Source organism: Macaca mulatta, chromosome 17 (genome assembly GCF_049350105.2).
Source record: "Macaca mulatta isolate MMU2019108-1 chromosome 17, T2T-MMU8v2.0, whole genome shotgun sequence".
Classification (NCBI taxonomy): Eukaryota; Metazoa; Chordata; class Mammalia; order Primates; family Cercopithecidae; genus Macaca; species Macaca mulatta.
The window spans coordinates 15049767-15066678 of NC_133422.1; the positions used below are offsets into that span (position 1 = coordinate 15049767).

At 37.4% G+C, this 16912-nt stretch overlaps 1 protein-coding gene and 1 long non-coding RNA gene across 8 annotated transcripts in view; both read left to right on the forward strand.

Annotated features, from left to right (window-relative positions):
- Window positions 1-16912, forward strand: part of NBEA (neurobeachin) — a 742365-nt gene that overhangs the window by 427916 nt on the left and 297537 nt on the right. The gene's annotated exons all lie outside the window — the stretch shown is intronic.
- LOC144336274 (uncharacterized) lies at window positions 133-16059 on the forward strand. The gene is made up of 2 exons (XR_013407904.1): window positions 133-3074; window positions 15399-16059. It is a non-coding gene; the product is annotated as an uncharacterized LOC144336274 (long non-coding RNA).

The following is a 16912-nucleotide window of genomic DNA, read 5'->3' on the forward strand; positions in this document are numbered from 1 at the left end:
CCCTTAAGTATTTCATGTGAAGCTGGTCTAGAGGTGATGAATTTCCTCAGCTTTTGTTTGTCTGGGAAAGACTTTATTTCTCCTCCATTTATGAAGGATAACTTTGCTGGGTAAAGTATCCTCAGTCGGCAGTTGTTTTTTTTTTTTTTTTTGACTGTGACATCTCATTCTCCACTGGCCTATAATGTTCATGCTGAGAAATCCCTTACTAGTCTGATTAGGTTTTCCATATAAGTAGTTAGATGTTTTTCTTTTGCTTTTTTTTTTTGAATTCTCTCTTTGTCTTTAGCTTTTGACAATTTGACTATAATGTGCTTTGGAGAAGACCTTTTGAAATTGTATCTCTTTAGGGATCTCGGAGCTCCCTGTATCAGGATGTCTAAATCACTGACTAGACTTGGGAAATGTCCAGCTATTATTTGGTAAATAGGTTTTCTGTCTCTTTTGTTTTCTCATCATCTTCAGGGACACTAAAAATTCAAATATTTAGTAGCTTTGTGATGTGCATTATGTCATGTGAACTTTGTTCATTTATTTATATTCTTTTTTCTTTATTATTTTCTTACCAGGTTGTTTCAAAAGACCTTTCTTCAAGTTCTGAAATTCTTTCTTCTGCTTGAGCTGGTCTATTGTTGAAGCTTTCTAATGTATTTTTTTATTTCATTCCATGAATTCTTCAGTTTCAGGATTCCTGTTTGTTTGTTTGCTATGATATCTCTTTAGTAAATTTCTCATTCACATTCTGAATTGGCTTTCTGATTTCTTTGTATTATCTGAATTCTCTCATATCTTACTGAATTTCTTGAATATTATTTTGAATTCTTTCTCCAAGATTTCATAAATTTCTTTTTCTTTGGAATCTCCTGCTAGACCATAATTTTGTTTCTTTGGAGATGTCATATTTGCTTTCTTTTTTTCATAGTTCCTGTATCCTTATGTTGATATCTGCACATCTAGTATAATTGATGCTGCTTCTATTTTTTTGAATTTGCTTTTGTAGTGGAGGTTACGTTTATGAAGATGTGTCTGTGGTGTTTGTTGGGTAGGGCACTTTGGCCTGATTCTGGGTGCATGCAGTAGTGTACTCTCCATATAATTTCTTCAGCTTTAAACAGCATCAGTTGTATTTATGATTTCCTCAGCAGCTTAGGAAGGCTTTAGTTGTTTGTGGGGGCTTTAGTAAAGTTTTGTTGGAGATGGAGATGGCAAGTGGGCCAGTCCTTTGGGTTCTGTGGTGACAATGGTAGGCCAAGTCTGCCTGTCTTTGGCCCCCTATTTGGCATAGGCTGGTACCAGTTTTAGCAAGTCCAGGCATGCCAATTTTTGAGTTTCCAGGTGGCTTTCATGGGTGCCAGCAGTGGCAGCAGAGGGCCAGGTGGGTAGGTAGGCAGATTGGCTGGTCTTTGGTTCCCTGGGCAATGGGCGTGGTATGAGTGATGGTAGTAATAATGGCAGGACAACCCTCTGGCTCCCAAGTGGTGTATGCTGGCATTGACGGTGGCTGTGACAGGCTGGGTAGGCCCATTCCCAGGCCCGCAGGTGGTATATGGGAGTATGTGCTAGCTGTGGTGGTTGTGGCAAGTTGGGTGGGCCCATCCTTAGGCCCTCATGGGAAGTACTCAGGTGGCAACAGTGGTGGACAGGACAGAGTGATCTCCAGGCCTCCAGAGAATGTGCTTGGTCACTGGGGAGGGCAGAGCCAGGCCCACAGTACCTATCCTCAAGTACCCTGGTGGTACCTGCATATGCTGGCTGAGGTAGACAGGGAGAGGTTTTCCCGCAGCTCCCCAGTGAATTGCTTGGGTAGGGATAGCAACGACTGCACTGTGGCCTTTCTGCTGGGGAGGGAGTGGTTGCTTTCAATGTGCAGCAGCCATAAGCAGGCAGCTGGGGAGCGTGCACTTCAGCCCCAGGTAGCAGCTTCGTGCGGTGGTGTCTATCCTCAGCACACAGGAAAATGTGCAATGGCACCATTTCTGGAGGCAGTGGGGATGCTACTAATGGCTTGTGCCTCAGCTCTGTTGGCAGCAGCCAGCAGCAGTGGCAGCTGTGGGTGAGGGATGGAAGGAATGGAATGGGAGCCCAAGGATGTAGAGATGCAGGGGCTGCTGGGTCACAGGGCAGGATCCAGTCTAATGGAGACTAGGCTCTCAAAATGGTGCCTTGATGTAGCTGCCTAGGCCTCAGGGGTATGTGGGATCATTTCGAGTTCCTTTTCTCTGGCAGTGTAATCACATGGTTTCTTGGCAACTTCTTGTTTTATTATCAGAGCCTCCAAGGGCTAAAGGATTCGCCTAAATCTAGGATTGCAGGAGTCCATGGTGGGAATGTGAGCCACTGGGGGTCTCTCACTTACCCTTTTCCCATACTGGGAAGCCTTTCCAGGCTCCCAGCTGATCTCAGCTGAGTGGGCTGCCTCATATCCCTCTCCTTCCTTGCCTTAGGTGTTTCCTGTCACCTCTCTATTGAATTCCAGTGTTCTCTCTTAGATGATCTATTGTAAGTGTGATTATCTGCTTGCTATTTTGGTTCTTCTTTGTGGAGGAGGCAAGTACCAGATGCCTCTGGTCAGACATGTTAAAGCCCCACATAACACATACTTTAATGTTATATATGTTGGGTACTGTATTCTTAGAAGAAAGTAGGCTACAGAAAAGAAAATGTTACTAAGAAAGTCATGGCCAAGCACAGTGGCTTAAACACCTGTAATGCCAGCACTTTGGGAGGCTGAGGCAGGCAATTGCTTGGGTCCAGGAGTTTGAGACCAGCCTGGGTGACATGGCAAAACCCCATCTCTATAAAAAATACAAAAATTAGCCGGGCATGGTGGTGCATGCCTGTAGTCCCAGCTATTCAGGAGGCTGAGGTGGGAGGATCACTTGAGCCCGGGAGGAACAGGTTGCAGTGAGCTGTGATGGCGCCACTGCACTCCAGCCTGGTGACAGAGGGAGACACTCTCAAAGATAATAATAATAGTAACAAAAACCTAAGAAAGAGAAAATATATTTATTAAAAGTTAAGTGAAAGTGGATCATCATGAAAGTCTCTGTTCGTATCATCTTCATGTTGAGTAGGCTGAGGAAGAGGAAGAGGCAAAGGGTTGGTCTTGCTGTCTCAGGGGTCTTTTTTGCAGAAGTGGAAGAAAACCCATGTATAAGTGAATATGAACAATTCAAACACATGTTATTCCAGAGTTAACTCTACATTGAATATCTTGCTTATTGTAGCCTCCTTCATCAGTGATCTTAGCTGGATCTTCTGAATAACTTGCTGCAGCTTCTATGTCAGCACTTGTTTGTTTTACCTTTATGGCATGGAAGCAGCCTTTGACATGCCTTCCTCACTAAACTTAATCATTTCTAACTTTTGACCTGAAGCGAAAGACATCACTTTTTTTCACTGGAACAGTTAGATGCCATTAATTGGGATTATTAATTGGCCTAATTTCAGTATTTTTTGCCTCAGGTAATGGGGAGGTCCAAGAAGGAAAGTCAAGGCGAACAGTTGGTTTTGGAACAATCAGAACACACATTCATTGGTTGAGTTCACAGTTAGATATGGGCAACATTCATGGCACCCCAAAACCATTACAGTAGTAGCATCAAAGATCACTAATCACACATTACTATATTGGAAAAATTACCAAAATGTGACCCAGAGACATTAAATGAGCACGTGGCACCAACAGAGTTGCTTGATACAGGATTGTCACAGACTTTCGATTTGGAAAAAACGCAGTTATCTGTGAAGTATAATAAAGCTAAGTGAAATAGAACAAGGTATGTTGTACCTCATAGAATTGTGGAGCATAAGTTAGAAAGCAAAATCCTGCAGTTTATGAAATTTGTATTAAATAAATGGATATTTCAAATTGGTAATAAATTTAAAAGCAAACCTAAATGATAACATTAACACTTACTGCCTTGTTTTTCTACTTCAAATATATACAGTATTATATTTAACCATCAGAATAGTCACCAGCATATTTCAAGCTAATAAAATTTACACAAGTTTAAAAGTATCTTTACTGTTCTGATTTTTAACCATTTACTTATGGTTTTCCTTTATTTTGCTCATTGTTATACCAGTGAAAGCATTTATCAATTGGCATTGTACTTTTACAAATTCACAGGAATGCATACTAGACTATTTAGTAGAAATAACTTTCCTAAATAAAACTGTGGCAGAGTATTGTTCATTCATAAATGTTTTCCCAGAGAAACAATACTAACTTCAATACCATAAGGCAGAAATTCACCTTTGGCTTTAAAATTCACTGGCAGTATTCTTTTTATTTATTAAAATTAGAATGTGCATAAGATTGCTTTTCATCTCTCAGTATTTAATTATAGTTAGTCACTTTTGCACTGCTTTCCTTCCTTTCAAAGCAGTACACACACAAGTTTTGAACACTTCTACTAGTTTTTGTGTTTATTTGCTCAGTTAAAATCAGATTTAAAATTCATGGTAGACATTCATTTCTTTTGGTATTTTAAGTAAAGCCTAAAACATCTATTTTATTCAAGAACTTTTAGTCATGCCATCTCAACGTAAGGTCATCTCATAAATCGTATTCTTGTGCTCCTTTTTCAGCAACTTTTTGATACATTGGTAAAATTAAATTTAAGAAGGTAACAATGTTTTTGTGATTTCAAAAGAGAGAATCTTAGAAAATCGTCTCCTACTTATTCAAAAAATAATATTATATCAATCCTCAATTTTTGACTCTGGTTTTTCGCCTTCCACCTTAACTGAATTATGATTAAACATACATATTTACAGATTTTATTCTTTACTTCCACTACATAAAAGAAATGCAACTATTTTTTATGTAATACAAAGAAAGTGACATGCATGATTATGTCATAGTTTTGCAAAAATCTAGCAAGGTGACAAGTTAACTTGTGTTTCTAGAAACTACATGAAATCATAGAATTTGTGATGCTGAAATGTAAATGACAGACCTTTGTCTTTGCAGCAAAATAACAAGTGATCTTAAATATAATGAGTCAGAAATATTAGGTAATTTATTAAAGCATTAGATATAATTTCTCAGTTACTTTCTAATTAATTCATAGTTACCTGAATTAATATGACTGTTGTTTACAATTCATAGATAAATTGTTTCTACCTAAATATTTGAAATGTAATGCCTTTGTGTTACATATTTTCTCCTCAGAAGTATTTATGAGGGGAAATTGTCTAACTAGGATACAGTTGTCAGGGACTAATTGGATACCCTATAAAACACAAGATTTTATTTTATATATTTATTATTCTTCTTCTTTACTTTTGCTTTTGGTCAAGAAGGCAATTGGAAAAGAACAATGACCCGTTATTTCCATGATCTAAAGATTTTTACTGCAACAGCGGAGCAGCTCACTTTTATTCAATGCTACATTAACTTTTCCATTAAGGGTGCTGTTGTCAAGTACAGAGCCTTTACACATTTTGAAGTTGCTGTCTGGTATTTGTTCATTGATATCATCGCTTTATTTGAATGTTTCAAGTCATTCTAGAGTGAAAGCCTTCATCACGGTTTAAGATTGTTGTCTCTTTCATTTTAAATTTAGTTAAATTTAATTGCACTGCTGTAGTTTAAGGGTCTGTAAATGTTTTCATAAGCCTGAATTCTCTCGTTTTTTTCTTACTTAGAGCTACTGTCACTTAAACTAAAACATAATTACAGTGTTACTATTATTCATAAAATCCAGTGTTCAGTGACAACTCTTTTTTCAACAACAAAGAGAAATACTTTGGTGTCATGATCCCCCTTTATTCATTTTTCTTCTTTTGCTTCTTTTCATTAATTCTATAAATTATACCAGCTGTCTACAATTGCTCAAGAGCCGAGGAATATTCTCTAGGAGGCAGGAGTCTTAGGGTGAAACTGACAGGAGGAGGAATAGGATTTCCCCCATTCTGGATTAGACTGTGAGATGATTAGTCCAGAATGGAGGGGATGGTTAGACTGTGGAAGGAGAAGGAGATTTAGAGTCGTAGAGTGTTTAGGAAAAGGGGTTTTGAAGTTGTGGGCTCATGCTGTAACACAGGGAGGCTGCAGAAAAGTTGCTGTAAGCCTGCCTCGGGTTGACCATGTGGTACCCCACTGAGCAGACTGGTGAACTTATCTACTGAGAGGCCCTGTCCCGCATTCCTAGCAGATTTTCGGACCTCCTTCCATCTTGTTGAAAGGATAAATTCTCTGGTGATGAAAAGCCTATTATAGTTAGATACCCTTTGTTTTCATGATTCCTTAAAGAGCTAAGACATAGATAAATAGATCATTAAAATGAAGTTTGTGCTCTGTGATGTTTTATTTGATGATAGGTTGGTTAATTTTAAGATTTTGACCAAAATAAAAAAAGTGAAGAGAAGAAACATATGTCTCCACCAACTGTGGGAGTAAGCTACAGTGGTGGCAGTATGATTGACATTCATCAAAAACAGCATTAATCTAATAAACAGCAAGGAGCAGCAGCAGCAATGGTGAAACTCAGGCTGGGAAGGAAGCTGATTTGAACACTGTCCAGGGATTGCAAAGGGAGATGTGGCAGAATCCAGTTCCCTTCCAGTGAAGGACTACATAGTCAATTTAGGTAGAACTACTGAGGCTGGCCGTGAGAAGGAACTATCCTTTGGAGATTCGAGTCTGATGGGCTATCGCTTTCTTGTATAGCAGTAATCTGGATTCACTGTAGTTTGATGGTTAATGTCTCCCAAATACTTAATGCTCCCAAAGTTTTGCATTTGAAACATGTCACTGTCTTAAAGCAACAAGGTGCTGTCTCTTATTCCATAACCTTGTGAACTTTACTTGTTCCACTGAATAAACCTCTAGCTTAGATCTCAGTGATTGGCACCTATCTATCCCTGATATTTAGCCTTCCAGTTGCCTCTAATTTTAAATTCCTTTCTCAGCTCACTGCTTTGCCATATCTTATCATCTTGGAAGCATTTGACTCTTGCCTTACAGTAACTTCACAATAAATTCTGATACTTTCTACCAGTGTAGTCCTGTCTTTGTGACCCCTGTTATCCCTGTCTCTCATTTCTCCAATCAAAACAAATAGACCGTAAACATATACACAGGTACATAAGCTTACTCCCTGCCTGAAACAAAAACACTGATTTGTGTCTTTTCATTGAAGTTTCTTATTTATCACTTTGGTCTTTATAAGCTCTTCAGTAATCACTTTAAGACAGCAGCTCGGTGGAGCGCGGTGGCTCAAGCCTGTAATCCCAGCACTTTGGGAGGCCGAGACGGGCGGATCACGAGGTCAGGAGATGGAGACCATAAACACAGTGAAACCCCGTCTCTACTAAAAAAAATTACAAAAAACTAGCCAGGCAAGGTGGTGGGCGCCTGTGGTCCCAGCTACTCGGGAGGCTGAGGCAGGAGAATGGCATAAACCCGGGAGGCGGAGCTTGCAGTGAATTGAGATCCGGCCACTGCACTCCAGCTTGGGCGACAGAGCGAGACTCCGTCTCAAAAAAAAAAAAAAAAAAAGACAACAGCTCAAAAGAGAGCCCTATTATAGTATTTTTTCCAAGTAAATTTTAGTTATTCTGATTACAGTATAGCTTTAGGAATGGAAGAACAAAATAAAATGTTATCATCAAATATTACTCTCTTGGGGAGAAACAGGAATACTCACGTGTATGTGTATATCTAGGAATAGGCCCATAAAATAAAGTCTATTTTTGCTTCATTCTTCCTCACATTTCAAATATCTTTGCTTCTAGACATCTCTTCGGCCCAGCTGGCTGGCCTGGCCTCTGAAGACAAACACCCTGTCTATGCCTCACAGAAATAAGTCTATTTTGCTAGTATATTCTAAGAGACAGAGAAAAATTCACAACTCAGTAATGAACACCTGTGGTCAAATTTCAGAAAATATAATAAGTCATTCAAACATATTTTGGTTATGTCCTGGTATGTTTAAGGCATATCATGACATTGGCTGGCCACTTAGCCACTGCTTATAAAGTTAGCTTTATAATTTATTTTTATTTGTTGGTAAAGAATCCAAGTTAGAGCCTTTTAGGTCTTGGGTAAGTGTTATTTTACAAGTAAATCAAATTGATGGATTTGAATTTCAAATACACACTGATATGGACCATAGATCCCATAGAATGTTTAAAAAGGCAAAGAGAAATTATTTTTTTCCTTTATATTAAAGTATAGCATACATACAGAAAAGTACATATGTCATAATTGAACAGCTAAATAAATTTTCAAAAACTATAGACACCTGTGCACTTACTACACTAGATGAAGACACAGGCAATTACCAACACCCTATATGAACCCTTCCTGTATTCCCCACCCTGCTAAGGTAACGGCTATCCTAAATTCTAAGAGCATTTATTTATTTTGCTTACCCTTATATTTATAAATGTAGGTGGAATCATATAGTATAAACATTGTTGTCTAGTTTCTTTTGCCCAGTATTACATTTGTGACATTCATTTATATTATTTCATATAGATTGTTTATCATTGCTATGTAGTCTATTGTGTTAATATAACTGAATATATTTATTGTATAGATTTTAACTATTATGAATAATGTTGCTCTGAACATTCGAGTACATGTTTGTTTTGTTTTCTTTTTTTTATGAATAGAGCTGTTGAGCATATACCTAGGACTAGAATTGCTGAGTCACAGTGTAGACTTGTGTTTAGCTTTACTGCTGAATAGTTTTCCAAAGTATTCAGTTGCTCTGCATTCTCTCCTACACTTTACATTTTCTGGATTTTCATTTTAGCTATTTAGGTGGGAGTATGATGTATTGCCTTATAGTGTTAGTGCATTTTCCTGAGGTCTAGTGCCTTTCATCATGGCCAAAAAAGGTCACTTGCCTATCTTCTTTTGTCAAATGTTTATATAAGCCTTTGGTCCATTGTTGTATTGTATTGTCTTTTTATTCTTATTGCTTTGTAAGAATTCAGTATATATTTTGGATCTGAGGCATTTGTTCCATACATATATTGCAAATATCCTACTCTGGGTTGCCTTTTGCTTTCTTATTTTTAGTTCTTCCAATCTATCATTTTGTCTTCTACGGTTAGTGATTTCTGTTTTTTGTTTAAAGCATCTTTGCCTAGTGTGGCATCACAAAGACGTTCTCTTCCAAAAGCTTTCTTGCTTTGATTTTTACTTTCGGATTTGAAAACTATTTGGAATTGTGTATGGCACGAAGCAGAAGTCAGGATTACTTTTTTTTTTGCATGGATATTCAGTCAACGTATTATTTATTGAAAAGACCATACTTTTTCCTACTGTACTTAAGATGTTTGTTTCTGGACTCTCTCTACAGTTCTTTTGGTCAGTTTGTCTGTTTTTACACCAATCTCACACTATCTTAATTACCATAGCTCTATAAATAGATCTTTATACCTGGTAGTGTAAGCCCTTCAGCTTTGTGGTTCTCACAAATTGACTTGGCGATTCTTGGCCTTTGCATTTTCATGTTAATTTTTTGAATCAGCATGCCAATTACTGCAAATAATAAGTGTTAGGATTTTGATTGGGACTGCATCGAAGGTAGAGAACAAGTTGGAGGGAAGTGATATCTTTGCACTTTCGATATGCAATTGGAATCATTTATTGATACATGCCTTTCTGTATAGGTCATCTGTGATTTCTCTTGGTAATAATTTGTAGTTTTGGCCAGGCACGGTGGCTCACGCCTGTAATCCCAGCACTTTGGGAGGCTGAGGCAGGTGGATCACCTGAGGTCAGGAGTTCGAGACCAGCCTGGCCAACATGGTGAAACCCTATCTCTACTAAAAATACAAAAATTAGCCTGGTGTGGTGGCAGGCGTCTGTAATCCCAGCTACTCGGGAGGCTGGGAGAGGAGAATCACTTGAACCCGGGAGGCGGAGGCTGCATTGAGCCTAGATCACGCCACTGCACTCCAGCCTAGGCAAGACAGAGTGAGACTCTGTCTCAAAAAATATAATAATAATAATTTGTAGTTTTCAGTGTGGAAGTGTTACAGATATTTCATAAGATTTATTTGTAGGTGTTTGATACTTTTTGAAGCTGCTATAAATGATACCTTTTTTAAAATTTGACTATGAGCTTGAGACTGATAATTTGTTTTCCTGCATGGACTTTTATCCAATAACCTTGCCAAATTTGCTTACTAGTTATAATACTTTGTGTATTTTATTTGATTTCGTATATTTTATTAGATTATGAGCACAATCATTTGCAAATGCTGTCAGTTTTCTTTTTCAGTTTGCATAGCTTTGTTTTTCTACTTTACTGTAATGACTGCAGTTTCCAGTACACTGGAGTATGATAATGAGAATCCTTGTCTTGCTCCTCATGACAGAGAAAGTTTTAAATATTTTGCCACAATTAGTCATAGGCTGTTTTCTTTTGCTTTTTTTATACATATTCTTTACCAAATGAATGAAATTTCCTTCCTGTCCTATTTGTTAAAAGTTTTTATCCTAAATTGGTATTGTATTTTTTCATATGCTTTTTCTTTATCATAATTGCCATATGATTTTTCTTTTTTTCTACAAATGTAATGATTGAATTGAGTGTGGTTATAATATTAAGCTATCAAAAGGTAATTATTAAACTATAGTTTACTGACTTTTCAGACTATAAACTTCTCGGCAGTTTAAGTACCTACCCTCTGGCAATGTTTTTGGTACCTAGGTAGTAGTTTTTGTTAGCTAACTGGTAGTTCAATTAATATGTCATTTGGGAGAATATATACTCTCTTTCATCCAAATTAGTGCCATTAAACAACTATTCTATAATATGACACAGCAGACTACTGTGCTGTACACTTTGTAAAATGGAAAGATATATAAGAATCAGTCCCAGCCTCAATGAGCTATAGTCTCATTTGTGAGATCATACCAATTCTTAGGTATTTATAATATTAATACAAAGCAATATTTAGTAATATTTGAGTGAGGCATTAACTAACCTGTATACTTTATAAAGATATACATGAATATTCAGACTTGTATTCCCAAGGAGTAGCATGGGATGAAATGGCCAGGCTTCTCTGAGAAACATTAAGTTATCTAAAATAAAGTATGAGAGTGACAGTAGTTGAAGATAAGACTGCAACTCTACTGCAAAGTAGAGTTCAAATTCAATCAAGGAGGATCTTGAATGCCCAGCTAAAGATTAGACCTGTTTCTATCTGGTCTGTAAGCAACTCAATTTTACAGATAAGGAAATATATCTTGAGAGGTCATGACCTGCCTTTGGTGATACTACATCAGAACTGGGAGTTCATAATAAAAAGAAGGTAATCGCCTTAATTCTTAATGAAATTCTTCACCTTCTCTAAACCAGTTTATGTGACTGTTATACTGGTGTTGCTTTATACTCATAAAAATAATTTGTTTATTATCCATTTTTAATTACATTCTTCTATATCTAATTATATTTCTTAGTTGTAAAACTAAATTGATGAAGAATGGAAGACAACAATTATTCTCTAGCCGTGACAGATATAATAGGCATTCGTGTCATATGATACTAAATGTTATAATGAGGTCACAGGGCACTGGAGAAAAGGAAACAAGCAATATAGTACTTCTGAGTGATGAATGTGAGGGGAAACATCTTATATAGGGCGCTAGCCAGGATATTTATCATTTAGTACTGAAAGCCTGACGACATGATAACAAGGATTTTCTGTGGTAGTCATGATAGCAGAATCCCATAGAATCTCTTCATGATGTCTTTATCCTTTTAGCCCAGCACTTGCTTAAACAAGAGGCAGATGGCCACAGATTTCATTTGAAATGATGAAAATACCTTTATCATTTCCTTTTTGGGTGTTGTTTTAGTTTTCTTAATATTCAGAACAAATAATGTAATTCTATTTTATTTAACATGTACTTAAGCACCAGAGGGCTAGCCTTTGTAGTTGGAAGGAAGGTAAAAGGAGAAACATGAGCCATATAGATGAGAAACTAATTAACAATTTTGTTGTTTTGGGGAGTATAATTCATTTGGAGTAGTAAATGCTGTCTTTTAGAAAACATTAATTGCACATAACAATTATCAATAAATAATTGTGAAATTAATTAATGCAAAAAGGGAATGAATTGTTATCATTTCTACGTAAGCCTATATGCAAGGCATTAATGTCTTTTCTCATTCACTTGTTTTTTAAATCACAACTTTTTAATAGGTTTACATTTTCCAAAAAGTGTATTTATATTATTCACTTTAATAGTAAAAATGCCTATATTTTGCAACGTGATAAAAAATGTCATAAACTAATTTGAACTAAATGTAAAAGTGGTTAATTTGGTAACAAGGGAAACTTTAGTTCATCTTAAGCCCCTGGTTTAGAGTTTTATGGGCTGTATTTCAAATTCAACCTTTGCTACAAACAAAGGAAGAGTAATCATTTTCGTGTGAACAGTGCCACCGAAGGACGTAATTCCCTCATACCATCTGCCTTTATAGAACTGTAGACCAGCAGGCACTAATTGACAATACAGTTGCTTTTCCCTCTGTCCTTAAATACATTAATACTGGCCAGAGACACATCTCACTATCCACCGATTATACATACCAGTACCTTACAGATTTGAGGAAATTTGAATTGTAAGAGAATTCGTGGAAGAGAAATTTAGACATAGGCTTTAGAGGAGGTAAGTCATCAAAACTGCCCATCTAGAAAGACTCTGATTTGGTAAATTAGGTGACCTCAAACTCAGGGAGGTTAGATGACTTGGTAGAATTTTTAAGAGCAGTCAGAATTGACAATAGAAGGATGTATATTATCTAAAGTGAGAAAATAAAATAATATCAGCCAGGACCAAGATAGGCCTAATCAGTATATTAACTATCAGCATTATTTAAGGGGGAGAGTGAAGAGATGGAATAGGGATTGTTCATGTAACATAGTTCAGTCTAATTCAGAGAGCTATAGGGCTTTGCATACCCAGGGGAATGATTGTCAATGTGTAGCTGGAAAGAATGCTTTTAAGTGAACTTTTAGATCAACTCAAGGCAGAGATAATCCAAAATACAACTTTTAGACTGAGAAGAAAAGCAATAAGAGACCATTGTGGGTGAGAGGGTCAGGCATAGCCAAGCGATGTGACTGGTCCTCGTGCAGGCATCCTCCTAGCCCAGAGACAGCAGTTAGTCCACAGGATCTATTGGACATAGCTGTACTGCTGGGAAATACATGGAAGGATGTAGTATATAATAAAAAAGTTAGGAAAATGAACAATAACCAAAATTATTCATGAAATTTGACCTCGATGACAGGAATAATGGTAAAATTTTTATCAGTATTTTTAAAGACAAGTAAGGAAAAGAATTTCAGGAAAAAAATGCACATTTGTGTGTATGAGTATATTTAAACATATTTTTATGTTTACAGTAAATGTTGAGTTTCTTCTGTGTTTGGGATAGTGATGAACAAGCCAAGCAGATAGATATTGGCATATGACTGGCTGGCCAACAGAGAGTCAATCTCGAAAGGTGAATCCAGTATAGAGGCCCAAGTGATTTCTAGAACTAATTAAAAGAAAAATTGAAAAGGAAATAGATTCTAATACCAAGGCCCAGTCACACCCATACTGAGTGAGGTAGCATGCAGAAGTCACTAAGACACCAAGGAAAATGTTAGAAAATTGGAAGAAAAACATGAACAATATGAATATTAATTTTCAGATGCTAATATTGTATCAGTGTTCTGTTACTGAATCAGTTGTAATATTCTAAAGAGTATTTACTTATCCTAAACTTTTATACCTAAATGGATTCTCTCTACCTTTAGCAAAAATTGCTAACCAGTAAATTTCATCTCTGAGACATTAAGTAGTACCTTTGAAGTATGTGAGAGTAATATATCTCCAAAAGTCCTTTATATGTATGTAATCAGAGGAGTGATTATTTCTTCAGCGGATTACAACCTTCTCTTGTCAAAGCTGTCTTACTTAGGCCTTTTTACAAAGCAGTTTTTAAAATGCATCCCATCAGCATTTAGAACTTTGAGTAAAACTTTTTTCTTTTTTTTGAGACAGAGTCAGTCTCCCTCTGTCACCCAGGCTGGAGTGCAGTGGTACGATCTTGGCTCACTGCAACCTCTGCCTCCCAGGTTCCAGCGATTCTTGTGCCTCAGCCTCCCAAGTAGCTAGAATTACAGGCACCAGCCATCATGCCCGGCTAATTTTTCTATTTTTTGTAGAGATGGGGTTTCACCATGTTGGCCAGGCTGGTCTTGAACTCCTGACCTCAGGTGATCCACCCACCTTGGCCTCCCAAAGTGCTAGGATTACAAGCATGAGCCACCGCCCCCGGCCTGTTTTTTAATTACTTATTTTCAGTCATCTTCATTTTGCAAATGGACTACTTTTTCTGGAAAGATTAAGAATATGATATTGCACCATTCCCGTTGTTAATTATGAGTTCAGCTGAGGATCACCAAACAGGATTCAGTCTGAAAATATCATCTACTTTTTGATGTTACCTTTCTTTTCCGAAAGTATACTCCTGCTACTGTTGGCTCAGATGTCCTGTGTTTTAAACACTGCATTTATAGTACTACATTTTTTCCTTCTACTGGTGATAGTTTTGTTCTTCAGGAAAACCTTTTTTAGTCTCTGCTACATTAAAATTTTAGTAAGTTCTAAAATAGTTCAGCTTTTTTATTTTATTTTATTTATTTTATTTTATTTATTTATTTTTTTTGAGACGGAGTCTCGCTCTGTCACCCAGGTTGGAGTGCAGTGGCGTGATCTCGGCTCACTTCAAGCTCTGCCTCCCAGGTTCATGCCATTCTCCTGCCTCAGCCTCCGAAGTAGGTGGGACTACAGGTGCCCACCACCACGCCCAGCTAGTTTTTTTGTATTTTTTAGTAGAGACGGGGATTCACTGTGTTAGCCAGGATGGTCTCGATCTCCTGACCTTGTGATCCGCCTGTCTCGGCCTCCCAAAGTTCAGCTTTTTTATAATTCAGTAAGTGAAGGTTGGCTTGAGTTTCTGTATGTATTATTTATAGAGTACTTTGTTTTGATTATTCTATGAGGTAAAGGTTTTAAAATTTTTGTTTTCAAATTACAGTTTTTTATAATTAGTTTTTTGCCTTGCTTTTTTCTTTTTAAGCATTTTGCTTCTACCTGGTTAAACAATATAAATCATACATTTCTCAATTTATGACATTAAGAAATTAATATTTTATTTTATTTAACATATTAGTTGGGCCAGGAATGGTGGCACATTCCTGTAATTCCAAAGCTTTGGAGTCCAGAGTGGAGGATTACTGGAAGCCAGAAGTTCTAAACCAGCCTAGGCAACATAGCAAGGCCCTTGTCTCTACAAAAAATAAAAATGAAAATTAGTCAGGTATGGTGGTGTGTTCCTATAGTACCAGCTACTTGGGAGGCTGAGGTAGGAGACAGGCTTGGGCCCCAGAGTAGGAGGCTGCAGTGAGCCATGATCACTGCACTCCAACCTAGGTGACAAAGAAAGATCCTGTCTCCTACAAGGCTACAGTAACCAAAACAGCATGGTACTGGTACCGAAACAGAGATATAGACCAATGGAACAGAACAGAGTCCTCAGAAATAATACCACACATCTACAGCCATCTGATCTTTGACAAACCTGAGAGAAACAAGAAATGGGGAAAGGATTCCCTATTTAATAAATGGTGCTGGGAAAATTGGCTAGCCATAAGTAGAAAGCTGAAACTGGATCCTTTCCTTACTCCTTATACGAAAATTAATTCAAGATGGATTAGAGACTTAAATGTTAGACCTAATACCATAAAAATCCTAGAGGAAAACCTAGGTAGTACCATTCAGGACATAGGCATGGGCAAAGATTTCATGTCTAAAACACCAAAAGCAACGGCAGCAAAAGCCAAAATTGACAAATGGGATCTCATTAAACTAAAGAGCTTCTGCACAGCAAAAGACACTACCATCAGAGTGAACAGGCAACCTACAGAATGGGAGAAAATTTTTGCAATCTACTCATCTGACAAAGGGCTAATATCCAGAACCTACAAATAACTCAAACAAATTTACAAGAAAAAAACAAACAACCCCATCAAAAAGTGGGCAAAGGATATGAACAGACATTTCTCAAAAGAAGACATTCATACAGCCAACAGACACATGAAAAAATGCTCATCATCACTGGCCATCAGAGAAATGCAAATCAAAACCACAATGAGATACCATCTCACACCAGTTAGAATGGCAATCATTAAAAAGTCAGGAAACAACAGGTGCTGGAGAGGATGTGGAGAAATAGGAACACTTTTACACTGTTGGTGGGATTGTAAACTAGTTCAACCATTATGGAAAACAGTATGGCGATTCCTCAAGGATCTAGAACTAGATGTACCATATGACCCAGCCATCCCATTACTGGGTATATACCCAAAGGATTATAAATTATGCTGCTATAAAGACACATGCACACGTATGTTTATTGCAGCACTATTCACAATAGCAAAGACTTGGAATCAACCCAAATGTCCATCAGTGACAGATTGGATTAAGAAAATGTGGCACATATACATCATGGAATACTATGCAGCCATAAAAAAGGATGAGTTTGAGTCCTTTGTAGGGACTTGGATGCAGCTGGAATCCATCATTCTTAGCAAACTATCACAAGAACAGAAAACCAAACACCGCATGTTCTCACTCATAGGTGGGAACTGAACAATGAGATCACTCGGACTCAGGAAGGGGAACATCACACACTGGGGCCTATCATGGGGAGGGGGGAGGGGGGAAGGGATTGCATTGGGAGTTATACCTGATGTAAATGACGAGTTGATGGGTGCAGCACAGCAACATGGCACAAGTATACATATGTAACAAACCTGCACGTTATGCACATGTACCCTACAACTTAAAGTATAATAAAAATAAATAAATTAA